This window comes from Peromyscus maniculatus, chromosome 5 (assembly GCF_049852395.1).
Source record: "Peromyscus maniculatus bairdii isolate BWxNUB_F1_BW_parent chromosome 5, HU_Pman_BW_mat_3.1, whole genome shotgun sequence".
Lineage (NCBI taxonomy): Eukaryota > Metazoa > Chordata > Mammalia > Rodentia > Cricetidae > Peromyscus > Peromyscus maniculatus.
The window spans coordinates 100,430,048-100,442,056 of record NC_134856.1 but is presented as its reverse complement, the minus strand read 5'-3'; the positions used below and the strand labels follow the sequence as shown (position 1 = coordinate 100,442,056).

The 12,009-nt window shown below is 40.2% G+C and overlaps 1 protein-coding gene and 1 non-coding gene across 2 annotated transcripts in view; both read left to right on the top strand.

Annotated features, from left to right (window-relative positions):
• Pou6f2 (POU class 6 homeobox 2) overlaps positions 1-12,009 on the top strand; it is a 341,728-nt gene that overhangs the window by 229,124 nt on the left and 100,595 nt on the right. The gene's annotated exons all lie outside the window — the stretch shown is intronic.
• Positions 5,425-5,536, top strand: LOC121829865 (U6 spliceosomal RNA). Its single transcript, XR_006072933.1, has one exon. It is a non-coding gene; the product is annotated as a U6 spliceosomal RNA (small nuclear RNA).

The following is a 12,009-nucleotide window of genomic DNA, read 5'->3' as shown; positions in this document are numbered from 1 at the left end:
TTCTTTGCCAAAATATCACAAGAAAGGTCCCTAGCCCAGCTGCTACTATCTGAAATCTCTTGAACTGAGGCCCCACAGTACAAACTGCGCTCAGCATTGTCTTCCCGGATCCTACTAAAAGGAATTGTTAAGGTACAGTATTCAATTGCATTTCTAGTCCAAACTCCCAAAGTCTTCCACATTCCTCCAAACAACAGCATGGTCATGTCTGTCACAGCAATATGTAGCAGCAATCTTAAAAGTTCTTATTAATAAAATCAAACCTAAGGCCAGTTATTGAGGTGAATGCTGGAAGATCAGAGAGCCAGAACAAGCCACAGCTACCTCACCTTGCCAGTTCCTCAGCTGATCCTGTTTCCTCAGACTGGAAGCCTCTGAGTCCTCATATCGAATGGATCTCAGCTGAACTGCTGCTAGAAGCCTAAAACCTTAACCAGTCAAAATGCTTCTAGTTCCTGGTCTTCACGTCTTATATACCTTTCTGCTATCTGCTATCACCCTGGGATTAAAGGCTCGCTTTCTGGGATTAAAGGTGTGAGTCACCATGCTTGGCTGTATCTTGAACATATGGATTTCTGCCTCTGGAATGCTAGGATTAAAGGCATGTGCTACCACTGCCTATCCTCTATGTTTAATATTGTGGCTGTTCTGTCTCTGACCCCAGATAAGTTTTATTAGGGTGTACAATATTTCAGGGAACACAATACCACCACAGCAATAGGTCACTCCCTGGTACAAACTTTTGTATTAGTTACTTTTCTACAGCTGTGATAAAACACCATGACCATGGCAACTTACAAAATAAAAAGTTCATTTGGCATTATATTTACAGAGAGCTAAGAGTCTATCACAGCAAGGAGTTGTGACCGCAGATAACATACATAGCAAAAGGAACAGCTGAGAGCTCACATCTTAAATCACAACAGAAAGGGATGCTATTTATTCATGCTATTAGCATGTATGCAATTTCATTTTCCATGTTGATCCTGGAACAGGGGAACTTGTGTCAAACTGGAGTTAATGGCTTCCAGTCACCATGCCACAAGGTCCTTTTTTATTTGCTATTTCCATTCAAGTTGAATTAAGTTTGTTCCTTTATTGCTTTTAGTTGTCTTATAGCATTTTGGTTATTGTTTTGAGGCATTTTGAAGGGATCTGTTAGAAGTAATTTAGCAAGAATAATTCATTAATGAGTTATGTGAGGATATTCAGATGTCCAACAGATCCATCATAAGATGGCTTCACAGATATGGATCTGAGTTCCAAAATGGTCTCAGAAGAATTAACTTCTGCAATTCCTAAAATGCACTTAAGGTAATTGTAAGTTCTTCTGCAGGAGGACTGTGTGTCACCATGATGCTGCCACCATGTCACTAGTGATCCCTGAGAATAGCAGCAACATCCATAGGCAGCAAACAGTAGCCATTGTCATTGGTGCCATTGTGGGTATGGGCAAAAGGTGCACTTGTGTGGTGTCAAGAGAAGGGAACACTGACCTCACTAAAAGGGCTGGAAAGCTCATTGAGGACAAAGTGGAACATGTGATTGCCATTATTGTGAATCCATGCTGGTACAAGATCCCACATCATTTTCTGAGAGAAATGATGGAAAATAAAATCAAGTTCTGGAATAATTATCTGAACAACAAGCTCCATGAAGACCTGGAATAACTGAAGAAGACTAGAGTCCAAATTGGGCTTGCCATCTCCATGGCCCTTGTGCTAAGGCTAACACAGCAAGACCATTGGCCACATTGACTGTATGGTGGGGGTACTCAAGGAGAATTAAGTGGGTAAGCCTTGCCTGTTACTAGTTTATATATAAAAAGATATTATTTATTTATTTAAGTAAATAATATTCTTTCTGTATGGGCAGGTTAGAGTTGTAGAAATGAAAGTTTATATAATTTGGGGATCTGTCAAGATCAGGTACTAGGTATTTGTTGAGCTAAGGAAGATTTTAGCAAAACAGAAATTTAAAAGTTGAAAAAGCAACATCACAAAATCCACCAACACATTCATACTCTTCAACATTGCCTGTATTTTGGTTACTACCTTTCAAATGTCTCTTCAGGTAACAAAAATTATATAATATCAGTGTTTATAGAAATTTCTGAAGCATCATTCTATAGTGATTAATCTTCTTTTTAATCCCTAGTATCATAGGCACTGGCAGAGTTATAATAGATGGAATAATTTTTTACACATGAGTTTCTGGGTTTGCACATTTCACGTGCTATCTCTACTACCCACCATCCTCCAGTGACAGGTGCCACCTTAGGAATGCCTGTCCACATCATAAAGATGTGTGGTGGGAATAGTGCTCAATGCTTTCCTTTACCAAGATATCCAGCACTAACTTACCACTAAACCAGTACCAAATACATCTCCAACAAGTGTCCTCACAAATGCCCATAGCCAATGTCACTATTGCCTTACCAAAGAGAAGAGTTGGAAGTAGAGACAGAAATAGGAACCGGAACAGATCCAGACAACTGTACTTACAGAATCTCAATAAACATGCCATCAGATGGATATTGGGTTGGGGGGCACATCTCACATGGGCATTGAAGGGCTCTGTGTCTAGCTGTTGGAGGATGCATTCTGAGGGATATTATTGCTCACCACCACTCATTAAAAGGTGCTTTCTACATCACCTACCCTCCTGTTGGGTGTTTCTCTTGTGTAGACAAGAATAAGGAAGTCCTGTTTAAAGATAAGAGCAAAGGAGAAACATCGGGGCACAGAGTATGGAAAGGAATAAGAAGACTCTGCTACATTTGAGGAAAATTGGAAGTCTCAGGTAGTGCAATCAATTTTCTCCAAGGAGAAATAGGGAACCCTCCATGAATGAAGAGATATCACGAGAGATCCCACTTGCCAGTTTGGTGCTAGAAGGGCCAGTCTTCACTAGCATTCTCCTCTTCACCAAAAAAATCCCTCAGTAGCATGGGAGATGGGCTAGGATTGGGAAAAAGTTTATGGAACGAGGGAGGAATAGAGACACTGAAGGAAATCTCAAATAGAAGTCAGTGCTCTCACCTGGGACAGCCACTCCCATGACTACTCATAAAGATGTCACAGACAGGAAAAAATAGTGCCTCGTTGTAGATACTTCACACACACCAGGAAAAAAAAAGTTCCTCAGGTTTGCAAACTGAAGGACGTATAAAGAAAACTGAAGGGCTAGTATAATGTCAAGGTTAACATTTTAATTGCATAAAACACAGAGAAAGCCTACGCTTGTCATTTTCACAAGGTTACCTTTCCTGTACAATGTAGGCTTTTATCCAACAACTATATATGAGTTAGTGACATGACACAGGATGTGACTTACATAAATGGGAGAGCCCACACTCTTTTCTTCTGTATAGCTCCTTCAGAAGACACCATCAGGTAGCTAAGCTGTGCCCTTTTAAGCCTTTCTTAGCAGGTAAGAAATGCATATATCTGTGTCATTTTGTAGTTGTGAATGCATGGAGCCTAATTCTCCCACGTTATGCCTAGCCTCATGGTGCCCGGAGTCCCATTGATTTCAAAGAGGGTTTTGCAGGTGGAGTGAGAGCCAAGCGGTGCAGAATTTAGCTCTTTGGGGTGAATGATCACATAACAAAAGACTGCTGTAACCCTTCGAGAAGGCAAAATTAAGGTTGCTGTTGCACCTTCATTCTGAATTGGCAGAATCTAGGGCAATCCAGAGTCTGTAGCCCCACCATGCAATACTTCACAGTGTTCTACTGTGAGCAGAAAAAGAAAAAGAAAAACATTTGTAATGGATGGAAAGCCTTTCAGATCTGTGCATTGGATCAAAATATGAAGAAAAAAAATCCCATGTCCTAAGGTTGAAAAGTAGTCAGAATAAATTTTTAAACATTGCACACACTCAGGAAAGTACCTACTGTGTAAAAGGCATGAAGGTCACCCATAAGCACAAACTTAATAATAAGACTCATATTTCATTTCCTTACACACCAAAATGAAGATCAGCCCTCTTGAACTGGACTGTTTTCAAAATGAGGAAACTATTGTCTATCAGTTTGTTCTTTATGACGTCAATGAAGTGCAATGCTAAATGCCATGTGCATAGCATCTGAGTTCTGCCCTCCCACTCCGAAGGAAGGCAGGACTGTTGCCATCCCACAAAGTCAAACAAATTCAAACATGAGTCTGGAGTGACTGAAGGAGACAGCCGTATCAGAAACCCCTTTCCCTCAGAACAGATTCTTCTGCCAGCATCCTGCTAAAGAGTGTGCAGACCTCCTTGCAAACTAATCTAATCCATTTTCTTTGTTGTTGTTGCCACAAGAAAATACCTATAAAAGGAAAGACAATTTAATTCACATTGTTGGAGGGTAAAAAGACAATATCCAGTGGCCTGATCAGTTTGGCCTCTGATGAAGGCTTCATGAAGATGATGCTACAATGATAGCTATGTGTATGGTAGAAATTACATGTAAGGCAGGTAAGATACAAAGGAGTTTGTCATAACTCTTTTTCAAAGGTAACTTGCTAGGATCCCACAAGAATTCAATCCCTTTCAAGGTAGCACCTGAAGATATAAGCACCTCACACTAAGCCCTACCCACTCCCTCCAAATTCTACTGTCTATCAACGCAGTGACACTAAGGACCAAGCTTATCACACATGAAGTTTGGGAGGACCTACTCAAACCATATCTAAAGCGTAACAGGTAGGGTGAAGAAATGCAGAGCAATGAAGGCTTGCCTGCCCAAGGTCACAGCTGACCCCTTTCTCTGTCTCCCTACTCAATCTACAAAGTGCCCCAGCCTTAATCTGAACCTCTGAGGGCCACATGATCTTGATAAGGAAAGAAAAGAGTGCTGGAGAACTGACAGAAAAGAGTGGCGACCTAACAAGTGTTATAGATGTGAAAAGTAGTCATGGTTCTCCTATACAAAAAAAAAAACAAAAAAAAAAACACCCGCATCCAACCTTCCCATCACCTTCTCAAAATGCCCAATGGTAACCTGGCCTTACCACATATTTTTCCATCTTACATAGTGAGTCTACATAGGCTTATCATTTATTTTTTGTGTCCCTCCATTACAGTGGAAACTCCACAGTGACAAAGATTTTAACCTGTTTTACCCTCAGTATACAAAATAGTATCTGGTACTTACTTGATGTCTAAAACTAGCTGTTGAACTATTTTGATGATTAATGATAGATGACTACTACTAGAGCATTAGAAGTAATACAGTGAGATGTCTACACCTGTGTAGCTAAGGGTGAGGACAGAGACAAAATTGCTATACTTACAGATACAGTCACATATCTGTATCTGTAAGTATAGCAATCACATATACATACAGATACAGTCACAGTAAGGATAAGTAAAGCTGAATAGGGCTAGTCATCAAATGAAGGAACAAAGGATGAAAAGTACAATTAAGAATCTATTCTAGTGCTCACTTCAGCAGCACATATCCTAAAAATTGAAATGATATAGAGAAGATTAGCATGGCCCCTGTGATAGGAAGACATGCAAATAAATTCATGAAGCATTCCATATTTTTGAATGATGGACAAGCCACGCAAATTTAAGGGTTCAAGCATACTACATTTTTTGTAGCTTAGTAATAAAAGCAATGTGTTGATTTTAAAAAAAATCTATTCTGAGACAAAGAAAATCTAAGGAAGAAATTTCCTTTATAAAGGGAATTGAAAGAGGACATGAAATCAGTAAAAAAAAAAGATCTAGAAGAAGAGCCCTAAATGGCATTTTTAAAATACTCTAGGACCTACAAAAATACATTATAAGTAATAATGATAACATTAAAGAAGAGATTAATAGGAAAAAATAAATAATTAATAAATTATAAGCATCAATAACAGAATACACACTGCCAGAAACAGAATTAATACCACCACATATCTCACTGCAAGGAGAGCGGAGCAAACCCCATAGATTCCAAGAACTAGAAAACAACTTGGAATGTACAGATCCTGCATAAATATAATTGATTTTTCAGAAGAAGACATAGAAAAATGTCTAGCAGTGAAGAGAGGACTGAATCAGCTTTAAAACTTATGTTCTGGGGGAAAATGCTGAATGCTTGCTACAAGGCAGTTCCTTGAACTTGAGTGTTATCTATCCAGGCAGATAGGCATCAGAAACAAGTCATTTAGAAAGGACAGATAATGAGTTTGTCTCTAGCTTCTCCACAGAAACAGTTCCAGAACTCAACCAGGTTCTGAAAGATAGAGCACTAGATTTTACACTAGCTAAGTTGTCACTCAGGCACTTAAGTCACCGCTGCATAAAAATCCAGAGAACCTATCACTAGGGAAAAGTCAACCGCATGATAGGCAAAGAATGCACCTTACACAGAGGAAACCCAGGCCTCTTTCAATGATGTCTAAGTGTGGGGCACCAGCCCCCACCATTAATTTACCCCAAGGACTCTTGAGGAATGAGGAATAAGAGACTTAGTTAGAAATAGAGGAGAGAGAAACCACAGAATAGACTTGGGTGGGCCTGGATCCTTATCCACCGGCCCAGAACTTTATTCCAAAGGTCTGTTTATAACAATGCCAAGCGGTGGGGCAAAAGACCTCCCCCTTGCTAGTTACAGTCAAGTGTAGACCCTTACAAACACTTGTTACTCAGGCCTTTGGTCCAATTGACCTCTTATGCAGTTCTGGTGGGTACAGTCACTAGGAAACCTATTGGGCTACAACAGCCAAGACCCTGCACCCTCCGTTTTCCCCACTCTTTCCTCCCATTCCATACACTGCCTTCCTTCTGTCCCAGGTTCTCCAACCTGGCTACCTGGTGCTTGATACCCACATCTCCACCATATCGTTGACCTAGTATGATGCTTCAGCCTCTAGGATTCTTTCCCCACATCTGAATACCCTGACCTCTCACCTGTTTGACAGTTCAGTCCTTTGCTGCCCTACCTACAATTCCACAATCTCCCAAGGGCTCCTCCCCCAACTCCCGCCTCTCTACCCGATTTCTCTTGACAATTGTCACCATCTAATCTATTCTATCTTCATGTGTCTTGTTTTTTATTTTGTTTTGTTTTTTCATCTGTCCTCGTCATTTAGACTGTAAGGTTCTTAAGGATACAAATTGCTATCTATGTTGTCTCAGTTTAATTTTTTTTTATTCCTCGAACAGTGGCAGGAACATAGCTAGCATTGGAACATTTACTGAGTGGATAAATAAGTTAGAGTTCATCACTGTCCCTTCCAGTCAGCTCTTTGACACCGTTGACTGGGAATGAAGCCCAGATGAAGGGCTGTTTCATCATGAGTCTGAACACCAGATCTCGTTATGACAAGCTGATGTATCCTCTGCCTTTATGTGAATTGACCCTAACTTTTATTAAAAAGAAAATAAAGGGCTTCTTCAGTGGTGTGGTAGACACAGAATTTGGTATTTATAGAGAATAGTTTTCCAAGAAAATAATCTTACATTCAGAGTCAATGTTGAAATCAGCATCCTCAAGAACAGAGGGCCAGGGTCCCTGCCTATAGGAACTGAAAAGATACTGGATGTTTTCTGACAGAAACCCTATAGAAGAAATTCTCACTGTTTGTGAGAGTCTACACTAGATGATCGCCAGATAAGATATTCCACAATGCTATTCATATCTGCAACATGAGAGCTTTGGACATTTCCGCTTGAGGGTTGAACTAAGCCCTTGCCAACAGGTACCTAGCTGCTTTACTCCGTTTATGAATGGCAGCATTCTTAGTGACAGGAACCTGCACAGCTGGTTGACAGGGTTCGAAGAGTTTTACAGCAATCCCAACAGGAGTCATCCACTGACTATAAGTGACCAACCATATCATCTCTTATGTCTTTTGAAAATCATATTAATTATTAACATGTTCACCATGGAATTTCTCCCATATATACACAGTCCCTGGTTGAAGCAAGATGTCATCTTTCCCAGAGGAAAGTTTGAAAACCTTTGAGAATGAGCAAAGTTTCTAAAGTTGTTTTGCCCTGTACAATTTGGTGGGAGGTTACAGTTTTTCTTGTAACTTATACTAGCAATTGGTGGGGGTTTTGTTGCTTATTTTTGTCTTGGATTGGCTTTGAGATTCCAGGTATTAAACATAAGTCCTCTAGAATACAGAAGACATAGAATCTTCCTCAGTTTCCCCCACACTGGCCTTTAATCCACTGTGTAACCCAGGCAGTCTATAAGAGCAGGAAGAATCAAGTATAGAGTTGAAACACTGCAATTCATCACAGACAGTAGTCTGGAATCTGAGCTAGGGAGTTTGGGACAGTATTTATTGGCAGTTTGTGGCTGTGCTCAAGGTCATGCACCATGACTCTGAAGCTGGGTGATCCAAAGGACTGCCTCCTTTATTTCTCTTGCCGTTCTCCTTCCTTCTTTCCTCTTAAACCTGTCCCACACATGTCCCACCAGGCCAGTCGAGCAGCAAGAATAGTGACAGGTTAGGAGAACCAAAGGGAGGAAAATAAAACCTTCTAGTGTGCCTCACTCAAGTTTGAGTGACCTAAGGGTTCCCATACTCTTGCTCTCATTAGCTCTATAACACCCATGTGCAGCCATTAATCTTTCTAATGTTATAGACAAAACATAAGCAATTTGACAAAATAATTTAGACAGTCTTATTTCAACCTTTTGATATCTTGTGAAAATTCCTTCCAGTCAAAGTGCTAGTAGCTGGCTGAGATAGAGTCAAGAGCCAAGAATTCAAGTTCTATACAGTATTCTACCGTTGCTCTGACTGATTGAAAATAAAATGCTGGTTGGCCAGTAGCCAGGCAGGAAGTATAGTATAGGTGGGCTAAGGAGAGAGGAGAATTCTGGGAAGTGGAAGGCTGAGTTAGGAGACGCTGTCATGAGAAGCAACATGTAAAGATACCACTAAGCCATGAGCCACATGGCATGGTATAGATTAATAGAAATGGATTAATTTAAGATATAAGAACTAGACAGCAAGAAGCCTGCCATGACCATACAGTTTATAAGTAATATAAGTCTCTGTGTGTTTACTTGGGTCTGAGGAGCTGCAGGACTGGTGGGTGAGAGAGATTTGTCCTGACCTTGGACCAGGCAGGACCAGGAAAACTTCAGTTACATTCTACCCTGATAATGTAAACAACAGAAGTAACAGCATTTAGAATGGCCAAGGCAATAATTTTAGAAATAGCATGCTTTGTTCCACTATACAGTCTGTATTCTTCTTACTTTCAATCTTCCTGTATCAAACACCTGCTTAGTATCACTCACATTACTGGGCTTATAAGTTTATCAAGCTGCTGGTGATCCTATGAACACTGGTACAGACTTAGCATTTGATATCTTTTCTTTTTTAGCTGCAAATGCTAATAAAACATAATTGTGGTCTCACTCACACATGCACTTGACATCCCCACTAGAATGAGGAGGGACAGAGGACAATAAAGCTAGGATCTAGGCAATATGGCTGAGAAACATAAACAACATTTAGCTCCCATGTAGCACTTGTTAAAGGTGAATGAGGAGCCACAAGTGTGGGGTGAATCACACCTGGAAACACATAGAATTTCATATATTTGGAAATTCCTCGTGTTCTTTTTCATGTAAGACTTCAGACTTAGAAACACCTTAGTTGATCTAGAACAGTTCTCTGTATACTGTCTCATATGAAAAACTAGGTTTACTGGTCACCTAAATTTAGACCTGCAGACTCTCAAAGTACAGTCCACATCACTGAACAAGAATACATTCTAAAAGATGCATCCTTAAGGCTTCATTGTCATGAAAACAGAGTATTCTTGTCCAACTTACACGACTACCACCACAATACAGTTCTATAAGCCTACTACCATCATGCATTCAGGCATTCAGTTCATTGTTGTCCCAAATGTCATTATACAATACATTACTACATATAAGCCACTGCTGAGGCTGGAGGAAGATGAGCTATTGCTGAAATTATGCCTTTAGATAGAACTTGATTTTATTAACTGCCTAATAGCACATGAGGAAAAAAAACTGAGTGATGTGGACATGTGTCTTCTAAACTACTTATTCTATTTAAATCTTTGCACTTGAAAGTGAGCAATGAACCAGAAGACAATGCACAAGCATGGCTCAAAACTGCACAAGCTTCCCAATATTCCCCGTGAGAGGGAGGATCCCCTTCCCAGAAGAGGCTCAGGAGCTCTCCTTCCTTCCCTTGAGATAAGCAACATGCTTTAATCCAGAACGGAAATCTCTCTCTCATATCCTATATCCTCTGAAGCAAGTCATCCTTCATCCTAGAAGGAAATAGATGCTAAAAGTTATTTTGCCAGGCCTTAAATACATTGGAGGGAGAAAAACTTCTTAGTGGACTCCCTGAGTCAACAGCATGGAAACTGATTCCCAATGGGCAGGACTAGAAATGGCTGTCCCTATGACTAGTGCCTATTTGTGACCTGTAAAGAGCTGTGCCCACCAGAGAGACAAGCAGCCCTTCCAGATGGGAATATCTTCTCTTTGAATCTACAAATTCTCAGGATACAATCACTGTGCTTGAAACATAACATGCTAATACATGCTGTCCAAACAAATGAAGATATATATATACAACTTAATTACTATACCAATGACATTTTTCAGTTTTAATAATTTATAGTGAAATATTATGACATAATAAATTACCATAGGGATTGCTTGTGTGCATTATGTTCAATAAACTAGTTCTTCAGAAAGAAATTTCCACAAGCCTTTTAAATTATTTTACTCATTTAAACATATATTGTATTTACAAGGATTTTAACATTAGATGTAGAACTAGAATTTTAAGCCAATAAAAGCCTCCTCTTGGGATAAGAGTTTATTGGTTTGAGATCTATCCAAACTATAGAGGTAAACAATCCTACCTTTCCCTTTGAACAAAGCATTTAAGGTCTCTGGTTCTCATTTCCTTTACTTACTAAGGGTGAGGTTGGGGTTTGATGCATTCCAAGGACTGTGCCAAGTCTGGTTCTTACATGGTTCACAGAATGTGAGCAAAGACACCCTCCTTCTTTGAGCCGGGGGCGGGTACATTTTAGAGATCATCTTTCTCAAAAAACTCTTCTTTCTAGGCATACTGTTCTCTGCCTCTCCCTTCCTTTCTTTTTCCCCAACCCCGCCTCCTCACACTAGCTCTATTACTGCCCTACGTTTGTAAAACTACCAAATAAAGAAATGCGTGCTCACATCTGTCAGTGATTTACTCACTACATGCATAAATTGTATTTTTAAGGGTAAGAAACATGCACAGTTCCTTGTGGCACTCTAGGCACCAAGCCCAGTGCCTAGAACTCTAAGATACTACTTCAAGCATGAATTGATGGCCCCTGCACCAAAATATTGCTTAAAGGAATCCTTTTATCACTCCACTGCATAGCTATGTAATAAAGCCTGTGTGAGGACAGCCCTTTAACCAGACTCTTTGTAAATACCCTAGGTGATTGTTCTGCCCCTAAAGGCTTGATAGACTGAGATATATAGTCAATAAATACATGTTGCATGCTGAACGGATGTTTATAATGAAGGGAAAACTCATCCCATGTGGGTAGGTGGAATGTACATATGCACGTATGCAGTCATCAATACTCCACCTTGATGCAGAGTTTCAGTTCTCCTTACATCCCACACCCTACTTCTCCCATTTCCTCCTGCCACAGGGGAAAGATTCTGCCAACTTCCCTTCCTTGATCCCCACTTAAATTTCAGTTCTTCCTCTCTCATCAATCATACCCAGCCTTTTGAGGAAAGAGAAAACTGAGTGGTACTACTGTGGGCTGCCTGCATGCTCACTGGCCTTGAGGATGTAATAGTTGCTTGCTTTTTTTTTTTTCTGAAAGATACTCTTGTGGGAACATTTTGAAACCAGTCAATCATGACCTCTTGGATATCTCCTGGTGCCATTGATACACTTCCTCTAAGATCACTCCTGTCTCAATGGAACTCTCTAGTGCAAGTTCTGAGATGGTTCACACTATTGCTGTTTCACCTCCATGGCCCATGCCTGGCCTGGT